At 43.1% G+C, this 21,632-nt stretch overlaps 1 protein-coding gene across 7 annotated transcripts in view; it reads left to right on the forward strand.

Moving 5' to 3' along the window:
* PRICKLE2 (prickle planar cell polarity protein 2) overlaps positions 1-21,632 on the forward strand; it is a 321,924-nt gene that overhangs the window by 35,360 nt on the left and 264,932 nt on the right. For 3 of the 7 annotated variants that reach the window (XM_025456472.3, XM_035703517.2, XM_049097928.1), the window contains exons 3-4: positions 6,083-6,190; positions 6,762-6,882. The exons of 2 other annotated variants lie outside the window; for them this stretch is intronic. The gene's annotated coding sequence lies outside the window, so the exon portion shown is untranslated. The remainder of the gene's footprint in view (positions 1-6,082; positions 6,191-6,761; positions 6,883-21,632) is intronic. 2 more of the 7 variants (XM_025456473.3, XM_035703520.2) reach the window with 1 other exon arrangement.

Here is a 21,632-nt window from a genome sequence, read left to right on the forward strand (position 1 = left end):
CAGGTGGTGAGTGAAACAGCATGGTACCACTTTAGCCACCTTTCAAGAATTTCCTCTTTCCCTGCTGCTCAACACCGATCCTCCTAAATTTTTAAATGCAAACAAAATTGGATGGAGGGTTTTTTTTTTTTTTTAAATCTTTTCCGAAATTAAGATAACTTTCTCAATCTTTTTTGATCACACACACAGTTTCTCCAAAATAATGGGTAAATATGCACTGTTCTAAAATACTTTAATTTGTTCACAGATAAATGTGAAAAGTAAGGGTTGTGAAACTAAATACAATTTAAAGAATATTTCTTCTTTCTCTGATACTTGTCTCGATCTTTAGATTTGTTTTATTTTTTAAAAGATTTTATTTATTTATTCATGAGAGACACAGAGAAAGAGATAGAGGCAGAGACACAGGCAGAGGGAGAAGCAGGCTCCATTGGACTCGATCCTGGATCTCCAGGATCACACCCTGGGCTGAAGGCGGAGCTAAACCGCTGAGCCACCGGGGCTGCCCTTTAGATTTGTTTTAAATTATTCCTTCTTTAAATAAACTGTGGCGATATTAAATAGTTTTTATAAATGTCCCTAAACCCTGCATAGTTCCTTTAAATTATTTTGGACCTTGTTTGGAGCCTGTGAAATGTCAGACTCTGAGAATTACTGATTTAGACCAACTGTCCATCTGAATCTGAAATCTGGAGATTTCTCCCCCAGACCTAAGGACTCATCCAGGCTGTGTTTGAATGGCTCCGGAAATGGAAGGTTGCCAGGCATCCCTGGGTCAGCTGTGACCACAGGATCCTTCTCCCTTATATAATGGACAATCTTCCCCCTGTACCCAGTACCCGAGGAGACTGGGATTCAGCACCGTGACTTTTTGAAGTTTGCCCAGCATTTCAGCTGTGGAAAGAGGAGCTGACTTAACTTTCATCTGCCTATTGCTGGTTTCGTAAACTCATCACTTGGGGATTTTGTAATAACTTGTGGTCCATCTGAAATGTAGGGACTCTTCAGAAGTGAACCAGCTTCTATTCTCCCTGTGGGCTCTTCCCTGGATTTGAGGTTGGGTAGGCAGGGATGGGAGTGTATCATTTTGTAGCTACACCTCCCCGCTCTGTCCCAGCCTCTCCTCTGGAATTCTTCATTTGACGGAGAATCCTGTACATTGTTCTTTCCCTTTTGCGGGGAACAGAGCTCAAAGAATCTGTGTCCTCCAGTCCAACAGGCCTTTCAGGTTTCCTGGACTTTGATCCACTCACTGCCTGGCCCAGCAGCTGTCAAACCAACCCTTGGTGCACTAATGAAAACCCACAGCAGAGGGCGGTCTCTCATGCTTATCAAGACCATTGGCGTGATGGCTATTTCATTGAAGAACCCATAAAAATGTTTCCTTGATTAAGTTGGCCTCATAAAGGGGAGAAAAGTCCCTTACTCTCCTAGAGGCCATGTTCAGTCTGTGAGAAGGGCCATTTTTTCCTCTGGAGAGTGATTTGCCTCTTCTTCTGTCCCCAACCCCCTCCTACTGTTGGGGTTATTTGTGAAGTTCAAAGACAAAAGGGGATTGATTTTGGAGTCACCTTTCCAGTTTTGTGGGTGTGTGTGTGTCTACCAAATACACAAAGTGGTAGGGATGCTGGACAAACTGTAGCCAGCCTCGCTGATTTCTCAGGCTCTCCTAACAGCTCCTGGCTCAAAAGATCAGCCTGGAGAAGATTATTAATGCCAAACATCTGTTTTTCTTTCTTGTGCCTGGCACTCTGCTGGGTCTGTTCTATACAGTATTGCGTTTAATCGTCATAAGGCAGCTATGTTTGTTATTGACACTTTACAATGGAGAGATGGAGTCCTGAGGTTAAGGGCTGTGCTGTGTGGCCTTGAGCAGGTTGCTGGGGTTCTCTGGGTTTTGTCTTGCTCTTCTTTAGTGAAACAAAGGCATTAAAGAGCTTCTGAAATCCCCATTTCCTTGAGGTTCCAGACAAAATCAAATGAAAAGCACTGAAAGGAAAGTTATCATGAAAATGAGACCTCTTTTTTGTGTGTGTGGGGAGGAGGGAGGGCAGGAGTGTTGGTGTCAGTGACAAGGGAGCAAGGCTGTGCTTTTTGCCGTTGGTTTAAAATTCTTTGAGCTGAGCTGATGGCGAGTCAGGAGCCCAGAAACCCCAGAAGGAGTAACACCCACAAATGATAAAGTGCTGAGCCTGGTCCAGTTTTAGCAATAACCTGCCTCAATTGCCAGGGCATGTTAAAATGGGAATTGCATTAGTGCTTCTGGAAGTTTGGCCAATCTTAGCATATGTATCTACTCTCTCAGGAAAGGCAGAAGCAAATTGTGAACTCACTGAATTATACAAAAGAGATGACTCTCATTTTGTTTCCCCTGATAAAAATTTACCAGAAAACCTGACTTGCCCCCTTCCCAAAACATAAAAGTTTCAAAAAGGAAACAAATACAGCTTTTGGTGGCCAGTCCCCTTAGAGAGAAGTGTTATTCTCTGAAGTATCAACCACCTCCCAAGACTTAAGGGGAGTCCTTTCTGATGGATTTATATTCTTTCAGGTACCTCCCAGCAGGCCCCAGATGGTGCTGGGAGCTACCTAACAGGAGTGAGGTGGAGACGGAGAGGAAAAAAAAAACACACTAAGAGCTTCTCCAGTAACAGTGGCTTTATCTTGGTTGTGTGTGAACTGGGCCAAGCCTGTTACAAAAGGTGGAGGTGATTATTCAATGATTTTGGGGGTTTATAAATTGTGTGATGAGAAAGAATCATTTTAAAGAGAGAAAAAAAATTTAAGGTATGAGTGAGAAGCTTTTTATTGGTGGATATATTAAGCTGTACCTAGGAAATTGCTGTTTGGTAGAGAAGGTCGGGGCTGGGAAAAATAAATTCAGAATTCATCAGCATACTGATGATACTTAAATCTGTGATTGAGATGACTTCAGGAGGGGATGGATGTAGGACAGAGGGTCTGCCCAAGGCCTGAGGCCTTGCAGTGTTCAGAGGATTTATAGAGGAATCAGCAAAGGATTTAAAGAAGGGTGGAAAAAATGTGTCCTTAGATAATATTCTATCAGCTGAGTGTAATATGCGCGCGCACAAACACACACAAATAAGCACCGTTAGAAGTCCGGCATACAGCATTGCTTTTTACAAGTGAATTCTCCCCTCCCAAATAACCTTGCCTGACAACATCCTATTTTGTCCGAGGAAACAGCAGGAGCTGCTAAGCTCAGATGATGATTCATTATCTGTTAATAGTTTCCCCCTGGGGTGTGTCTCTCATCCTCGCCATCCCCCACCCCTTTTAGTGGAGATTTCTATGTGCTAGAAAATCCATCTCTGTAAAATCTCCAGAATTCCCAAGCCTTATGGACTTTTCTTGACACATGGAACCCAGAAACTTTTATGCCAATCCAGAATAATTGGCTGTCACACTGTGCCTGAAACATAGTTAACTTGTCTAGATAGATGCTTATGATGGGTGATTTTATGTCAAGTGGCCTGGACAATAGGGTGCCCAGAGAGCAGTCAAACATAATCCTTCTGGGTGTTTCTGTGGGGTGTTTTTGAGTGAGATTAATATTGAAATAGGTGGACTTGAGTAAAGCAGGTCGCCTTCCATAATGTGGGCGGGCCTTGTCCAATCAGTTGAAAGCCTCCATAGAACCAAAAAACCCCACCTTCCCTGAATAAGAGACAGTTTTCCAGCTGACTGCCTTTGGACTTCATCTGCAATATTAGCTCTTCCTGCCCAATGACCTTCAAACTGGAATGTGGACTCTCCCTAGGTCCACACCCCTGGCTTACTCTGCACATTTTAGACTTCTTAACCTCCATAATCATGTGAGCCAATTCCTTCTCATTAACAAGCCTTCACTTCTCTCTCTAGATAAAGAGAGTGGGCATGCAGCACTGCCATTGGTTCTGTTTCTAATATGATGCTTTTTACCACTGTTCCTACTGTCTGTCTCTTTACTCACCTGCGCTTCAAAGGCCTGGTCCGGTACCACCTGACTCTTCTACTATGGAGAGCCCCCTATGTTCTGGGACGGCATAACAAGGGTAGAGGCCTTAGGACTGCATACATCCGGTGTAGATTAATCGCAGACCCCCCAGGCTAGGAGCACTGCCATTATTACAGGATTATGAGCTGCGTGTTGGCCAGGAAGGACTATTTTTACCCCCACTCTCTTACCTGTTTGAACTCTGCCCAGCACAGCAGTCTGCTGACAAACAGCCCTCTTGGTTTCTTTTACATGCTTTGCAGATTGCTTCCTAGGATTAGTGACCGGAAAGCAACAGAAGAGTGGAAGAGGAACACTGGATTTCTTTTGCTGTATCAAGTATGCATTTGGGGCCTGAAAACATGTCCCAAAGCATTTTCTCAGCAGTTATTTCCTATTTATTTTGAAGATATCTCCTACATTTGCTCATTTAAATAGCACAGAAAGCCATAGTAGGTGCAAAAAACAAGTATTGCTCAGGACTGAAATTTAGTCACTGGGCACCAGGAGAGCTTTACTGTGGTTACACTGTTGATTGACATGGCCACCAAGCCAGCAGTGAAGGAGGCCTGGCCTGCTACCAGGGCTGGGGTAGCTGATGGTCGGAGGCAGGCCTCTGCAGCCCTGGCACTGATTGGGACTTCAGAGAAGTCAGGAGGTCAAGTTGGTCAAGAGGCTAACTTCAAGATCTCTAGGTCCAGCTTCTGTAGGAAATGCTGACACCCTTTCACTGACCAAGACACACACACCAGCAGCATCTGGCCTCCCTCTAGCTACCAGTTGTTGGTGGTTGGGGTCCTAATGACTATTATAATGTGGGAATGCCCTTGAATGACCTTAGGATGGTTCTCTATGTCAACTGCGATTCAGACAGTATCAGTCACTAGTGACAAGTGCCTCAGACAAAAGAGTGTGCTAACAGGCCTCTCACAATCAACAAATGATTTGGGAAATTGTAAAGAACAGGTTGAAACATGGTATATGGTATGGCTTGTATCATTTAGCAACTTCTGACAAGCACTTCACTTTTATGCACACACGTATATTATGTGGAGAATGAAGGGGAATCCATTTTAAGATTTTGGTACGTATTTTTTATATCAACTTAAGTATAGTGTCTTGGGTATAATCACTGAATAGTCTGAATTTACGGAAAAGGAACCAAAGGTATCTGAAACCAAGGGCTTCTTCCCCCTCCTGCTCTGCTCCTTGGAGCTTTGTTGATTTCCTCCCTCTATGGTTTTTATTCAGAGATGGGCAGCAGCCAGTCAGATCTTGTATCTTGAGTCTTATCCTATATTCTCCCTAGAAACTGTCTTAGTTAATATACAAATGGAAGAAATACTAAATTAGACTAGTGAGGCATTGAGTAAAATGTAGGCGTTTTTAGACAGAATAGTCTTTCTGTCAGGAACAGAAGATTCAGGAGCTCTGAGTATTTATAAATAAAGAGAACAGTATGACAAGGCCATTGAGACTTACATGAATGAAGACAGGGATGGTATAGGGTAGTGGTAAGATGCACCATCTGTACAACCACGTGGACCTGGGTTCAAGTTCTGGTGCTTCTTTTACTATTTGTGGGTTCTTGGACAGTTGAACCCCTGGCCTTGGTTTCCACATCTGTAAAATTGGCATCATCATCATAATATCTACGGTTTGCTATCAAAATTAAGAATAGGAAACCCTGGGTGGCGCAGCGGTTTGGCGCCTGCCTTTGGCCTGGGGCGGGCGCGATCCTGGAGACCCGGGATCGAGTCCCACGTCGGGCTCCCGGTGCATGGAGCCTGCTTCTCCCTCTGCCTGTGTCTCTGCCTCTCTCTCTCTCTCTCTCTCTCTCTCTCATGTGTGACTATCATAAATAAATAAAAATTAAAAAAAAATTAAGAAGAATAACTCCTAGAAAGTGTTTAGCCCAAACATGGTAAGTGCTGCATCAATGTTTGCAGTTATTGCAGTTACTCTTGCTAGGCCATTATAGGCTGTAAATAAGAGTCTATTCTAGCTTAGTCAGAAACGTTCAACCATTGTTCAGAGGTGTTTTGGTAATTTTACTCATTAGTGACTGTCCCTCTTGATTTTCAGAAGAGTGTATAACTGTTTTACCAGGTGATTCATGCACTACCTGGAATTCAACATCAAAATGTCTCAGAATTGACCACCTTTTGCCATCTAGACCACTCTCCTCAGGAGGTATTTCTCACCTGGGAGGGCATAAAAATCCTAGTCAAGCCTGATTTGGGGCTCAGAAAGTATCGTTACTGGCTCTATAATGCGACCAGGACCAATTCTTCCCTGCCTCCGTTTATGTTATCCTGCTCCAACGCAGCCATGGGGCTGCTTTGACCAGTGGGATGTTAGCAAACCTGATGTATGCAGAGGCTTGGAAAAAGTGCAGGCATGTTTTCTGCATGAGTTCTTCCACTCCACTGCCATCCTGAGTATAGCTTAGCCTATGGTCCAGGAAAAACAGCAAGAGACACATAAAGTAGAGCAGAGTAGACCAGCGGAACTTAACCTAAATCAGCCAGCCTGCAGATGTGTGAGGGAGCCCAGCCCTAGAGTGGCTCTTGCAAGACCCCTGGGAAAGACATACCACTGAGGTCTTCTGTTCAGCATTATTGTTGCAACAGACAACTGATACAACCTGGTGGGGAGGAAACTCTGTTTTCTGGCGGTCAATTTCTCTATGAGGAGGAAAATGTTGGAATCTCTGTCTTTTTAAATTTTTATATTTCATAAAATTTTTTTGATGCCTTAAAAGGGAATGAAGCTGCAAGCTGACATGTCCTCAGGAGTGCCAACCAGATTTTCAGCTCATGGCAGGATGTCGTTATTTAAAGTCTGCTGGGAAATAAAACATGTGTACTCATTTGAAGCTGCTTGTAAGTGCCACAAACAATAATCTATAAGAATGGGGAAGGGGATGAGAGGGGGACTTTGTTTCCCTGCCACATGCTGCTGAGAAGTACTCAGAATAGTGGGAGCCCAGGTCCTCGGATCACTGCTATATGAGATCTTTGGGGTAATCATGGCTGGTGGGGGCTCATGTAGCTGAGGAAGAGAGGATGCTACCAAAGAGCAAGCAATCACTGGAGGATTCCATTGCCAGTGTCCTTGGCAGGGGTGGACACTGTTGATCACCTGGCTCCATCTTCTTTTGGATTCCTATTCTCTGACCTGTGTTGGAACCTGAGCATCTGCCACCATTGTGCTTCCTACATGGTATCCTGTGAACCTATTTGGAGGTTTTCCCACTAGCCTGTGACTCTTCTGAGGGCAACAAGTGGGGCTCATTCATTCTTTTTGGTTTATGAACTATCCAGTATGTAGTTGGATTCAAAGAGTGAATGGAATGAACGAACGAATGAACGAAATAGCATAAAGTATTCACAAGGTGCTGAATTTTTCCCTATTTGACAGACATACTTTGGAGACTGCAGACAGATAAAGAAGCCACATATGATATCGGAGAAGCTATGTCATCTTTTTAAGCCTGATTTTGCCTGTGTGGGAAGGACAGTAAAAATAACTAACTAACAAACAAACAAACACGTCCTAGAGTTAGGATGGGAATTCTGTGAGTAGGCTTCAGGCTCGGCCCAGTGCCTGGCACACTCTACATGGCTAACCGAACATTAGTGGTGTCAATAGTGGGATTTATATTTTAAAAGTATAAATTATGCTTAAGACGTAAGACCCCCAAAGAGAATCTATGTGCAAGTACTTGAATGGGGATGGTAAGAGAAAGACACAGTCACAGTGGGAGTCAAAGCAAGGACACAGCTCCCCATGGGGACTGCTGCATCTGAGATGGCTGTGCAGGCCACAGTGGGGCCCAGAACGGTCAGAAGAGACTCTGAGGAGTGGGTGGTTTTTGAAGGATGGGTGAGATTTCAACAATGGTCATTGATGTGACACAGATTTGGGGACTTCATGGAATTCTGAGAAGGTACACATCTGCCTGGATGTGTGGCTTTGGGGGTTTGATGAGGAAAGTGGACCTTCCATCGGGCCTTGCGGGGAAATAGAAGGACAGAATTATAGAGGAGAAAGCTTTATTTCTTGGACCCCTTTAAATCTTACTTCTATATTCTGGATAGATATAATGCATTGCAGAGTACATTGTATTTCTTCTCTTCCTATGTTTTTCTCTGTTTCTTCCATTTCTTTTCACCCTTCACAAAAGCTCATGGGCTGTGGATTTGAGCAGATCTGGGTTCTAATTTCAAACACCATAGCTTATTTCTAGTGTGGCTTCAGGAAAGATATTTTGCTTTCTGGGTCTTGATTTTCTCATCTGTAAAATGTGAAAATAATTCCTACTTAAGAAGGTCACCACTGTCTTTCAGTTTTTTTGTTTGTTTGTTTTTGTCATTCAGTTTTTATTCTGCTTGCCATCCAAGTACAAGGGACTCTCTTCAACTGGCCTCAAGCTTGGAGAGAAACCAGTTTAGACCCAAAGGCTGCTAAGTGATTCAGCATTACCATTTGGCTCAGCCACCCCACTTAAGCTGAGTGGTCTTCCTGTGGGACAGTCCACTGGTTACCATCATACACCATAGGAAAACCTTGGGGGTCTGTCCTCTGAGTATGCTGTTTCCCTGAGTCCTTATCTGCCACTGGTGGATGCCTTCACAATCCACAGCTGATACCCAGCACTTGAGAAGGTTCTAAGTCTCTTAGTTTACACTCATCCATAGTCATTGCTGGTTACTAAGTATTTTGATTGTTGCTCTTGGCTGCCACCTTCCCAGGCATTGGTTTGCAGGACAAATGATTAGGAGATGAGTTATTAATGTCTACCATTGAAGACTGTAATTTAGAGACTGGCAGCATCTGGGCTGTGACCAGATAGCTCAAATCTGCATGGACAGGTAACAGAGACTAAGGAATTGGAGACGGTTTCTAAGAAAGAAACCCTTATTTTCTAGAAAAATTCAGTTCCTCAGTAGTTCTGTATTTCTCAATAGGGGAGCTATAGGATTTGGGGTTGGGTACATTCTTCATGGTAAAAGAAAGACAAAATCACATGTATATCTTTGTCCTTTGTGCAGTAAACACACAGCACCAAAAACTGCCCCTGAGTATTTCCAGATGTGTCTGGTGGGAGATTGGTGGTGGAGAGGAGTAGTAATAAGGCCTTTGGTGGAGAACTGCCATGTAAGCAGCCAAACCAAAATAGTGAACAATGGTTTTATGAGTACATTGCAGAATTAAATTCAAGGTAGAAAAGCTGCACATAATAAAAAATAATAATAAGGAAGATTGAACTCGCTGCTTAATTCTTGACTTTAAAACTGATAGGTAGTAGCCCTGAAGTGTTTCATTTAGCTTATGCTTAGCAGTTACACTGTGCCAGGGCCTGGACGAGGTGTTGGAAGCACAAGGGAATACCAGGTAGTTCTTGCTCTTCACAAGCTAACGTTTGCCGGCCTGCCAGACTGGGTTCTGCTGGCTTCATTCACTGGGCAGCAGAAGTGTGGGCGGGGAATGTCCATTTATTCCTCCTCCTCATTCTAGAAGGAATACAGGCACACCTCAGAGTTACTGCGGGTTTGATTCCAGACCACCACAATCAAGCATGTATCACAATAAAGCAAGTCAAATGAATGTTTGGTTTTCCAGTGCCTTTAAAAGTTAAGTTGAGCAGCAACTTCTTTCTAGATGGGCCTCTTGAGGCAAGGGAAACAAAATTCAAGAACAAGCATTTGGGATATCATCAAAATAAAAAGCTTCTGCACAAAAAGGAAATAATCTGCCAAACTAAAAGGCAGCCTACGGAATGGGAGAAGAGATTTCAGATGACATATCTGATAAAAGCTTAGTATCCAAAATAACTAAAGAACTTAACAAAATTCAACACCCTAAAAAAAGAATAATCCAATTAAAAATGGGCAGAGGAACTCAGTAGGAATTTCCAGAGGAGACATCCAGATGGCCAACAGGTACATGAAAAGATGCTCAACATCACTGATCATCAGGGAAATACAAATAAAAATTACAACGAGTAATTGTAATCACCTCACACCCATCAGAATGGCTAAAATCAACAACACAAGAAACAACGGGTATTGGCGAGGATGTAGAGAAAAAGGAACTCTCTTTCACTGTTGGTGGAAATGCAAACTGGAATAGCCACTCTGGAAAACAGTATGCAGGTTCCTCAAAAAGTTAAAAATAGAACTACCCTGTGACCTGGCAATTGCACCACTAGATATTTACCCAAAGAACATAAAAATAGTGACTCAAAGGGATACATGCATCCCAGTGTTTATAGCAGCATTATCTACAATAGCCAAATTATGGAAGCAGGCTAAGTATCCATTGACTAATGAATAGATAAAGAAGATGTGTGTGTGTGTGTGTGTGTGTGTGTGTGTGTATACACACAGACACCTAAATATTACTCAGCCTCAGCCATAAAAAAGTAAAATCTTGCCATTTGCAACAACATGGTTAGAGCTAGAACATATTATGCTAAGTGAAATAAGTCCAACAGAGCCAAATCCATTTGATTTCACTCATATTTGGAATTTAAGAAACTAACAAGCAAAGGGAAAATACAAGTAAACCAAGAAACCGATTCTTACCCACAGAAAACAAACTGATGGTTGCCAGAGGGGAGGTGGGTGGAGGCATGGGTGAAATAGGTGATAGGGTAAAAGAGGGTACTTGTCATGAGCACTGGGTGATGTATGGAAGTGTTGAATCACTATATTGTACACTTGAAACTAACACTACGCTGTTAACTAAATGGAATTTAAAAGCTTTTTTAAAAAGGTATGCTTATACCATACTGTTATAATCTGTTAAGTATAATCTTTTTTTTTTTAATTTTTTATTTATTTTTATTTATGATAGTCACACAGAGAGAGAGAGAGGCAGAGACACAGGCAGAAGGAGAGGCAGAGACACAGGCAGAGGGAGAAGCAGGCTCCATGCACCGGGAGCCTGACGTGGGATTCGATCCCGGGTCTCCAGGATCGCGCCCTGGGCCAAAGGCAGGCGCTAAACCGCTGCGCCACCCAGGGATCCCTGTTAAGTATAATCTGATAAGTATGTAATAGCATTTAAAATAGCAATGTACATACCTTAATTAATAATACTTGATTGCTTAAGAAAAAAAGGCTAAAACTTACCATTGTCTGGACTTTCAGTGAATCATAACCTTTTTGCTGGTGGAGGGTCTTGCCTCCATGTTGATGGCGCTCACGGATCAGGGTGGTGGTTGCTGAAGGTTGGGGCAGTGTGGCAGATTCTTAAGATAAGACAACAATGAAGTTTGCTACATAAATTGACTCTTCCTCTCATGAACAACTTCCCTGCAGCATGTGATACTGTTTGACAGCATTTTGCCCACAGTAGAAGTTTTTTTTCAAAACTGGAATCAATACTCTCAAACCCCGCCACTACTTCATCAACCAAGTCGATGGTAATATTCTAAATCCTTTGTTGTCATGTTAACAATCATCATAGCATCTTCACCAGGAGTAGATACCATCTTAAGAAACCCCTTTATTTAGGGATGCCTGGGTGGCTCAGCAGTTGAGCATCTGCCTTCGGCTTAGGGTGCGATCCCGGAGTCTCCGGGATCGAGTCCCATATCGGGCCCTCTGTGTGGACCCTGGTTCTCCCTCTGCCTGCGTCTCTGCCTCTCTCTCTGTGTGTCTCTCATGAATAAATAAATAAAATCTTTTTTTAAAAAAACTTTCTTTAAAAGAAGGAAAGAAAGAAAACAAGCAAGCGTTTTCTTTGCTCATCCAACTCATCCTCATAGTTGTTTCCTATGCTCATCCATAGGAAACAACTCCTCATCCATTAAAGTTTGATCATGAGATTGCAAGCAGAGCCATCACATCTTTAGGCTCCACTTCAAATTCAAGTTCTGTTGCTATTTCCACCTCATCTGCAGTCAGACCGCACACGTAACGTTTACTGATTAAGTTTCTCATCTTACATGGGCACTGTTCATGGCGTCCCAAAACAATTACAATAGTAACAACACCAGTGATCACAGATCACTGGGACAGACATAATGAAAATGCTTGAACCGTTGTGAGAATTGCCCGAATGTGACAGAGATGCAAAGTGAGCAAATGCCGTAGGGAAGATGGCACCAGTAGGCCTGCCAGATACAGGGTTGCTACGAACCTTCAATTTCTAAAAGATGCAGTATCTATGGAGTACAATAAAATGGGGTGTGCCGGGAGACCTTGATCTCATTCCTCTGGGATTTTATAAAGCAATATTTAAGTTCCTAGTTGATGGGTTCATCCTTTTCTCACCCCTGGAATAAGATGGGGAAATGTCATGTACACAAAAATGATATTAAGAATATTTAATAAATGCCATGGCACAGAAGCCTGGAATTGAAAACCAGTCCTGGCCCTCACCCTGGCAATGGGCCCCTGGGAGAGTCCCTTCTGGACCCCAAGCAAGCCCTTTGTTGCTGGTGGGGCTGCCTCAGGGAGGGTTTTGGAGAAGCGGCTGTTTGCCAAGTATTTCAGTACTTCAGCCGTAGATACGGTTGTTCATTCTTACCACCCAAAGTCAACCTTGCGTGTCAGTCCTTGTGACCCTCCTTTTGCAGGCAGGCAGAAGACTTCCCAGGTCACTGTATCGGAAACCCTGTGCCCAGTTTCCCTCCTTGGAGGTGGGGTGCCATTCTCCCTGTGTCAGCTAGGTGTCCTCATTAAAGCACCATTAGTGGCACACGGGTTGGACCTAAGTGCTTCTGGAAAAAGTCCATCTGCTTACTGCAAGGCAAACATCATAAACACATTTAATGAAGATATAATACGTTTTTAAGCCAAAATGAAGGGGTTTCTCCCCCATTAGTACCAGTTCTGCTCTTTCTCTTTTTATACAAGGTCACGTGGTATCTTTTTAAAGGTGGTTCCTCCCTCCTTTGGACCAGATTGCACACACCCAGCTGGCTCTCTGGGAATCTGTTCCCAGCCCTGGTGCTTTCGTGTTTTTGCTTCTGTGGTTTCAAGACAAACCTCTAACATTTGTCCAATGTAGCATTTTGTGGTCACATACATGTGAGCACAGAGCTTTTTGAAGTTGATTGACATTCTTGTTTTACAAATTGCTACCTTTTGAGATTTTCATTTGGTTTTCTTTGGCAAAATAACTTTTCAGTCTTGAGATCCTGGCAGCATCGGATGTCTGCTGGCTTTTGTGTGTTTAATATTATAATTGCTTTGATATCTGTTCTTACCTCTAACTTGGTTAGAATATTTTTTCACAGTGCTCTGTGTTTGCTCAAGGGAGACTGTAAATCTATAAAAGTGTTTGATTTCTGTTCCCTAGTTTATTTTAAGGGGAAAATAAATGGCCTTTGAGTACAGAATGGTGGAAGCTGATGTCTTCGAACCCATTTGATAATCATCAGCCACCCAAATAAGAACGTGAAAAGGGGTATTTATCCCAATCATAACCCCTAAATTCCTATTAGCATTTGAAAGAAAAATGTACCTGAGATGATAGAATTACAAAATGGGCTGTTTAGCAAACATTTGTAGAGTCGTAAGTCATTAAATCATCTCTGTTCATGGCTTTAGGTGAAAGAAACCTAATTTGTCAACTGCCTTACAGAAAAGAAATTGGCGCCTCCAAGACTTGGTAATTTTAATCAAATCAGATCTTTATTGGCTTGTATCATTGAAGCTGCTCGGGAATGATTTTTAAACATAATTATTTAGTCACAAATCAAAGCCTCAGCAAAAGGGAAATGTCACGGAGTAAAATGGAGAACACTCCTTTAGCTGTGTAATACAGGTCAATTTGCCCTCCTTTTGAAACCAGGAGAGGGCCTTCTGGATTCTTTCCTCCTGGTCCCTTGTGGTTCAGAGCCATTTCTCACTTTCTCCTCCCAATGTCCCTATTAAAGGCTTTTAGGGATCAGAGGCAAAAGGGGTCGGTGGGGGATTTGTGCACGGGGAGTGGTGTCGGATGGGAAAGATGTGATTCAGAATGTAGGAATGGAGGCAGAGTGAGAGGTAAGGGATGGTAGGAAGACAGAAACAGGGGCCAAGTCTATGCCTGGCTGAATTTCTGGGGACAGCTCCAAGCTCCATGTACAGCCAGCTTGGCAGATACCTCTTTTGGTTATGATCAATTAGGGTGGAAATTCATGATGGTGGTAGTAGTCCTAGCCATAGCAGCTAACTTATAACTGAGTACTGACTATCTACCCTTTGAAATGCGAAGTGTTTGATTGGATTATCCCCTTTAATCCTCATGGAGACCTTAAGAAGATGAAATTTATTATCTTCATTTTCCTGTTGAAAAAACTAGGGCTTAGAGAAAAAACTCAGGGTGAAAAGAAGTAATCGTTAAACTGGAAACGGAGGTTTGTTATCTATACTTTTCACATGAGGTATCCGTAGGAGCCTGTTTGAGACCATCTCCATGGTGAAATTCCAATCCAGATGTGACCAAGAAGGCACAAATGGGAAGATGGAAAACACTTTGAGGTAGGCTTCCACTGTTTGGGAAATATGGCGTTACACCAAGTCAGAGGTTGGAATTTATCAATTTGTTTTATTTTTATTGGAAGACAGAACTTTTAATATGTTAACATGTGTCACAAATTCTCTAGAAAATTTAAGTCTAATTTTTCTGAACCTTCTTGGCCATAGAACCACTCCTTTTCTTTTTCTTTCTCTTTTTCTCTCTTCCTCCTTTCCTCCCTCCCCCCTTCTCTCTTTCCTTTGGATTATCTATTAACTTCTCAAAACGTATATATGAAGCACCTTTTGAGAAACACAGATGAAAGGATAGAATGTCTGACTGGAAGGAAAACGATCTAGGTGCCTCCTTAGTTTCACTCCTGACTCCATAATTCAGGGTAAAATTTCACTGCTTTCTGCCAAAGCTTTGCCTCTACAGCTTGGAATGTGTGCGTCTCTGATACTACGTTACAGAATTGTGTTACTGTGAGTAGTTAAAGTAAAAATTAAAACATATTTCATTGTGGATACTAAAGTGATATGACTGCATTTTGTAAAGAAAAAAATAAGAATACATTATCAGCCTTCAGTAGTGGCCCCCTGGAAGAGGAAATTTGAATTTTCTTTCAGTACCTAGTAATCTAATAATCTAAAGTATTGAAACTGATTCTTTTCCTTCATGCTTGGGACGTTGGAAGGAACATTTTGAAAAAATGATTGAGACGGTTGGGTTCTGACACGTAGGACCTTGTATAGACACGAAAGCACACACACCTCAGCTGGAAGTTGGTAACCCTGCTTGGATGAAGAACCCCAAATTCTGAGCCAGAGTCCTCTGAAACTGTGGTCTTGTTCTTGTGATGTAGAGCTCCTGGTGACTGTTCGATCCTTGTCAGAAACAACACGAGTGCAGTAACTAGACAGGAATAGTTTGTACAGTCAAAAAGGAAAAGATCACACCTCCCAGAATCCCCCGGGCAGGAAGAGAGCCTGGACCAAATTAGACACCACAGGGAGTGAAGTGGCCATATTGCAGAAACACATCCTTGAATGTTCTGTGGGTTTTTCTTTCTCTTTCTCTTTCTTTTCCTTTGAGGTATCGGTTGTGAAGCCAGTAGAGAGAAGACCTCTCCCTACCACCAAACAGGAAAATGCCGTGGAGCCTTCTGAAGTGAACGGTACCGGGTGCAGAGCTGTGGAAAGAAGAATACATTTTCTCCTCAGTGAGGTCATGCATTTAGCAGCTTTTTGATTGCACTTGACCTCTGAAGCGTGGCTGTGGCCAGTTTCGGTTGCTGAAACCTAAGATGGCGTAGAGGACCACGGAGGCAAGGCCGCCGCCTCGCTGACGGTCCGAGATTCAGCTCCGGTTAGCAAGAATGTAAAATATCTTTCCATCCCAACAACGCCAGGCTGGCGGTGGGTTTTTGTTGTTGCTTCTTCCACCCTTCTTTCTTTTACAGTTCATTGACAATTCTGCTCAGGCTTTAAAATAATCTGGGCTCGAAGTGAGGCTTGCATCGCGCTGATTTTGATTACTCCCACATACCGTATTTATTTGCCATTTAAAGCATCTTTGTCTGGAGGAGATTCAGTTTCTGCAGCAACTGATCTTGCTGCCGTTAACTAAGGAAAGGTGAAGGGGAGGCAGGTCCCTCCAGTGTGGGGCCTATTGTGTGAGGAGGCCTCCAGGGAAGATGGAAGCCAAAATAACACTCAGAATGACCAGGGGAGCTTGACTGTTCACTCAAACCTTTGTCTGGTGCCTCTGCACTCTCTCTAGGGCTTGATGGGTGGTTGTGCCATCAGGACTGTCCTTATCCCAGGAAATACAGCATTCATTGTGGACCTGGCAGCTGGGCCCTGGATGCAGTTCCATAGGCTGCTGTCCTGGGACTCCGCTCTTCTTTCTCTTGTCCTGTGGTGACACGAGGTGCTAAGGGACCAGGTATTTCCATGTTTCCCATAAGTTCAAGGGCCCAGGGTTGGGGGAGTCATCCCCCCCGCCCCCCTCCTGGCATGAGAACAAAACATCAAAATTTTGGATAATGAACTTTGTGTGAAGACTGCATCTTCACAGTGCCATACAGGAGCCAGAAGCAAAAGGGGGACAATTTGGTGACACTAATTTTGTTTTTATTTAAAAACTCTTGACGATCTGTTTAGTGTCAGCTGTTTTGCATTAAATTTGATTTTTTAAAAAATATTACATCAAACCATGATTTTCTCAATGGCTAAGTTTTGTGGTGCCCTCTTAAATGTTGCATCCAAAGCGAGTGCCTCACTTGGTGTCAGCCCTGATAACAAGTTCCATAGGAGTGCTTTTTTTTATTATTAAAAATTATTATATAGTAATGTTGATAATGTAACTTACCTCGTGACACATGGGCCTCTTAGCATCATGGGAAACATTCATAAGGGTTAACTCATGAAATAGGCCCAGAGATAGGCACTGTGATTATTCCCATCCTACAAAGGAAGAAATTGAGGCATCAAAAAATTTAGGTTGTTGGCCTGAAGTCATCACTCAGCCAATAAAGGCAGAAGTAGGATTTGAGCCCTGTCATTGATGGCTCCAATTCTCTTTCTTAGCCTCCTATCCTTGAGGGCCCGAATTCTTTTCACCCTACTCCATGTGGGTTGATTCTCTTTTACCTGGCTGGCAACTTCACCTTTTCCATGGTTGAAATGTATCATGTCGACTTCTGCCCCAGAGATAATACATCAAATTGAAAGCGAAGCCTGAAATAGGAGATCACAGAAAGCACATGGAAGTCCTTGATTCTGTGAATCCATGGAAAAGGGGTAGCTGGGTGTCAGTCTCATCCTCTAGCCCTTGTCATGCAGATGGTTTTCTCATAATGGCTTTAATAGCTTTTAAAAAATTGTAATATTGAAAATGTGTGCCTATTGGTTGGTTCTTCAGTGATATCGTAGCATAATTTCATCGCCTTTATTTTCTTTTTCCTCAAACACATTCATTTTGGAATTCTTGTTAGGAAATTTGGGTCTTGGCTGGAAGTGTTGCCACCCCCGCTCTGTAGACCTATGCTGTGCGGTACGGTAGCCACCCACCACATATGGTTATTGAAGTGTGTCTCATCCTTTTTTATTTTTTATTTAAGATTTTATTTATGTATTTTACAGAGAGAGTGTGCAAGAGCGGGTGAGGGGCAGAAGGAGAGGGAGAGAATCTCAACCAGACTCTCTGCTGAGCATGGAGCTCAAAGTCTGACATGGGGCTTAACCTCAGGACCTCACGACCCTGAGCCCAAATCAAGAGTCAGACGCTTAGCCTACTGAGCGACCCAGGTGCCCCAAGTGTGACTCATCCTAAGATGTGCTCTAAGTGAGAAATCATGCTGGAATTGAAAGTCTTATATGCTACAGACAATGGAAACTATCTCATTACTAATTTTTTTGTTGCTTACATATGGCGATGGTATTGTGTATCTACTTGTTTAAATATGATATACTGATAAAATTAATTTTGAGGGTTTTATTTTTTAGACATGAGCCGTGGGGAATTTAAAGTCACGTACACGACTTGCATTTATTTCTCTTGGACAGTGCTGCCGTGAAATATTGCCTTTTAACTGTTCCATTTATGAGGCAAGTGGTTGGTGTGTTCTGTTTTGTTTATAACTGTTAGAGGAGCAAGTAAACTTTGCCCAAAAAGAAAGAAAGAGAAAACATTTGAAGCTTGAGACTTTGAGTCAACAGACAGTTGCTTCATTAAGGAAACTTCACCTTTGTTCCTGCCACCTCTGCAGACAAGTGAATTCTTTAGGCTCTAGCATTAATTTACATTCCAAGAGGTGTGTACACAATCGGGCCTGTCTTCCAGAGCTGCTGGCTTTAAATGACATCATGGCACTCTAAACCATGTTGAGGTGCTCCTTTAGGTATTGGATGCTGATGGAGCTGAGTAGCCTGTGTTTGCCAAGTTAGGAGCTCTGCCGCCTTTTCCTCAAATTCTTGTTGCAGAATGGTTTTCTGAGCACTAAGGCCTGCATTTTGGCCCTCAATCTCTTGTTTGCAGGAGAACCTGGGGACCTCCATAGAGATGCAGATTCCTGCAGGCTGTTCCCTGGAGTGCCTGGCTTGGCTTTCCTGGATCAAGCACATCTGTATTCTTTCTAACAAAGCCCTCAAACCTTCCTCTTCATTCAGATATGGGTATTCCCTCTTCCTGTTCACTCTATCTTGGGGATATCTTTCCTCTTTCCAGAAAGCATTCATCAGTAATCCAATCAGTTTCCCCTTCTCCTTCCTTTCCATAAGCTGGAGATGCTAATTTACTTCCAAATACATATTAGCCACCCTTAGCTTTACAAAAATATCCTTCTAGTGCATGAGGACAGGAGATGGGGGGGAGGGGCAGTCTTTTTTTCTTTTTCTCTTCATTGTCTTACGGATCAGTGAAGTTTAACTTGAAAGATATCTGAATTCCCCTTTGAAGTAAATGAGATAATTTTTCAGCAAATGTTAGCTTCAGTGCCTGATAGAAGATGCTCCATAAATATCTATTGAATGAATGAATTTCTGTCCTGCATATCTTCCTTGGAAGCTGCATTAATTCCCTGTTACCAAGGGTCTGAATCTGTAGTGCTCTAAGGCACTAATTAGGTAACTACCTAGAGGAATTGTGGGGGGGAGGGGGCTTTAATGCCAATTTATAGATTGTGCCTCAATGCAGTAAATAAAATGCATCCTCAGGAGTAACTGAGCACAACTTCCCCTCGGTATTTTTTCCACTCCCCTTGGACCACCACATCTGCCCACTTGCCATTCGGCATCTCTTCCTTATAGTGTGGAATTGTATTTCTCTGGACTCTGGGTTGCAAGTGTCAGAGACCAATTTTAAAGGGGTTTATGCATAAAACTGAGAATTTATTGGTTGAGGTTATCAGAATACCCAGATATGGCTATGTGCAACGGTTCCAGGGACATCTTTAGGGTACGGATCTCTCCATTACTTGGCTCTACTATCCCATCCTGTCCACCACCCTTGTTAGTCAGATGGTAGGTCATTGTTAAAAGTCTTCTCAATGCTCTACACCCCTCCCCCAGCCCTGACCAGCCACACTTAAGACCTTATCTCTCCGAGTAGCTCCAGGGAAAATTCTAATTCTCAGGGTTGGCTCTGATTGGATTGTGTGAACTGTGGCCAAACAGATTAAATGCTTGGATTTGCCTGATCTGGGTCACATACCTCCCCTGGATCAGGATTCTGGGCTAGCCCATCCAAACTGCTCGAATGGAGAGAGGGGCAGGGCATGGCACTCCAGAGCTACTTCAAGGTCAATTTATCATTGAAAAGAAGGAAAGGCACTGAGCTGGGAAAACATATCAAAGCGCTGTTTTAAAAACCTACAAAGGAATCACTTTTCTGTTTCTATAGGAGAATGACTCTCGCCACAGAAATCATAGCTCTCCCCCACATCCAAAAATCATTTCAGGGGGGGTTCCTCAGTCATCAGCAGCTGGGAAGACCCTGCTCTTTGAACATACTCCAGTACATTGCATACAGCAGGTTTTTAATCATTGTTCCAATCAACATAACTGTGCACCTAATGTGTGCCTGGCAGTATTCAATCACTGAGCATCTCCTGTTGCAATAATCATTCAAACTAGCTTTTTCACCACAGCCTCCTGACAGCATGAGCCTCGAGAGGGTGCAAAGATAGCTCCAAATCTGACTGCCATTGACTAGCTCTGTGGGTCTGGGTGAATCGCCAGCCCCTCTATGCCTCAGTTTTTGCATTTATGAAATGAAGTTACTATAGTAACTTCTCCATATAGTGCGTGTGATGGGGATCCCTGGGTGGCGCAGCGGTTTGGCGCCTGCCTTTGGCCCAGGGCGTGATCCTGGAGACCCGGGATCGAATCCCATGTTGGGCTCCCGGTGCATAGAGCCTGCTTCTCCCTCTTCCTGTGTCTCTGCCTCTCTCTCTCTCTCTCTCTGTGTGACTATCATAAATAAATTTAAAAAAATAAAAAAAAAAAAGAATTATAGTGCGTGCGATGGTTAAATGAGATGATGCATATAAGGTGCTTTGCACAGCAGCTGGCTTAGAGTGAAGGCTGACACGTAGTCATTAGTAATTAATGTTAATATATGTTGAAGAACATATTTGGTGGCCATTTACATTCATTTGGTATCTATTAAATTTTTGTTATATGCTGGGTCTTTTGCTAGACTCGGGATAAAGATGAATAAGATACAACTCTTGTTCTTAAGGAATTTGTGGTCTCTTGGTAGAGGCAATCATGTAGATAATCAGAGGTAATGCAGATAATTGCATGGTCCATGTGATTCAATCCCTAGAGCTGTGTACAACCAAAAGCAATTTATTCAGATTTCTAGAATATCACAAAGGGAATCCTATGCTCTGTACGTATCATTCCCTCTTTCATTGACCACCCTCAGCCTTCCGAGACACGCAAGTCCCTGTATTTCATGGACCTTGCTGAGCTCCTCTGCCCCATGCACTATGACAAAGACTGCCTGATGACTCCTTTTCCTTCCCTACCTTAGATTCTCCATCCAGTCATTTTCTCTGCCAAAAAAAAGGCTCTCTCTATCCTTATGTAGGTTGAGCGACATTTACTATTCCTTCAAGACTTAGCTTAAGTGCCGCCCTTGATTTTAGGCCTTCCTGGCCTCTTAGGCCCTAGCAAGCGGTGTACACCACTGTTCAGAGACTAGCTTTCTGAGGATGTGATGATTGGCCTTTCTGACTATTGTGTGTGGACTGCAGGCAGGTAGGTCCTCCAGAGAGAAAAATCATCATTTCCTGTATTTCCTCTGGCATGCTGGCACCATGTGGGATGGGGGGAGAGAGGGAAAGTGGCCGTTCCCAAAGGCCAGCTGGAGGGTCCTCTAAGGTTGACAGTTCTCTATGGCTAATTTCAAATGGCCATCACCTAGGAAATGATGTTTCTTCGTGTCAGTTATAAAATGACAGTAAAGGCAGAGTAGTGTGGTGTGGCCACCGCAAAGCATGGTCTTTGCCAGCAGCTAGAACTGGGATGGACTCTTAGCTCTCACTGGCAGGGGGCAAGTTACTTAACCTCTTATACCTCCTTATCATTACAATGGACATGATGACAGGGTTTATCATAGGGGTGCTGTGAGATCTCATTTTATGAGATGGTGCTGGGAAAGTCCG

The sequence above is a fragment of the Canis lupus genome, chromosome 20 (assembly GCF_003254725.2).
Source record: "Canis lupus dingo isolate Sandy chromosome 20, ASM325472v2, whole genome shotgun sequence".
Classification (NCBI taxonomy): Eukaryota; Metazoa; Chordata; class Mammalia; order Carnivora; family Canidae; genus Canis; species Canis lupus.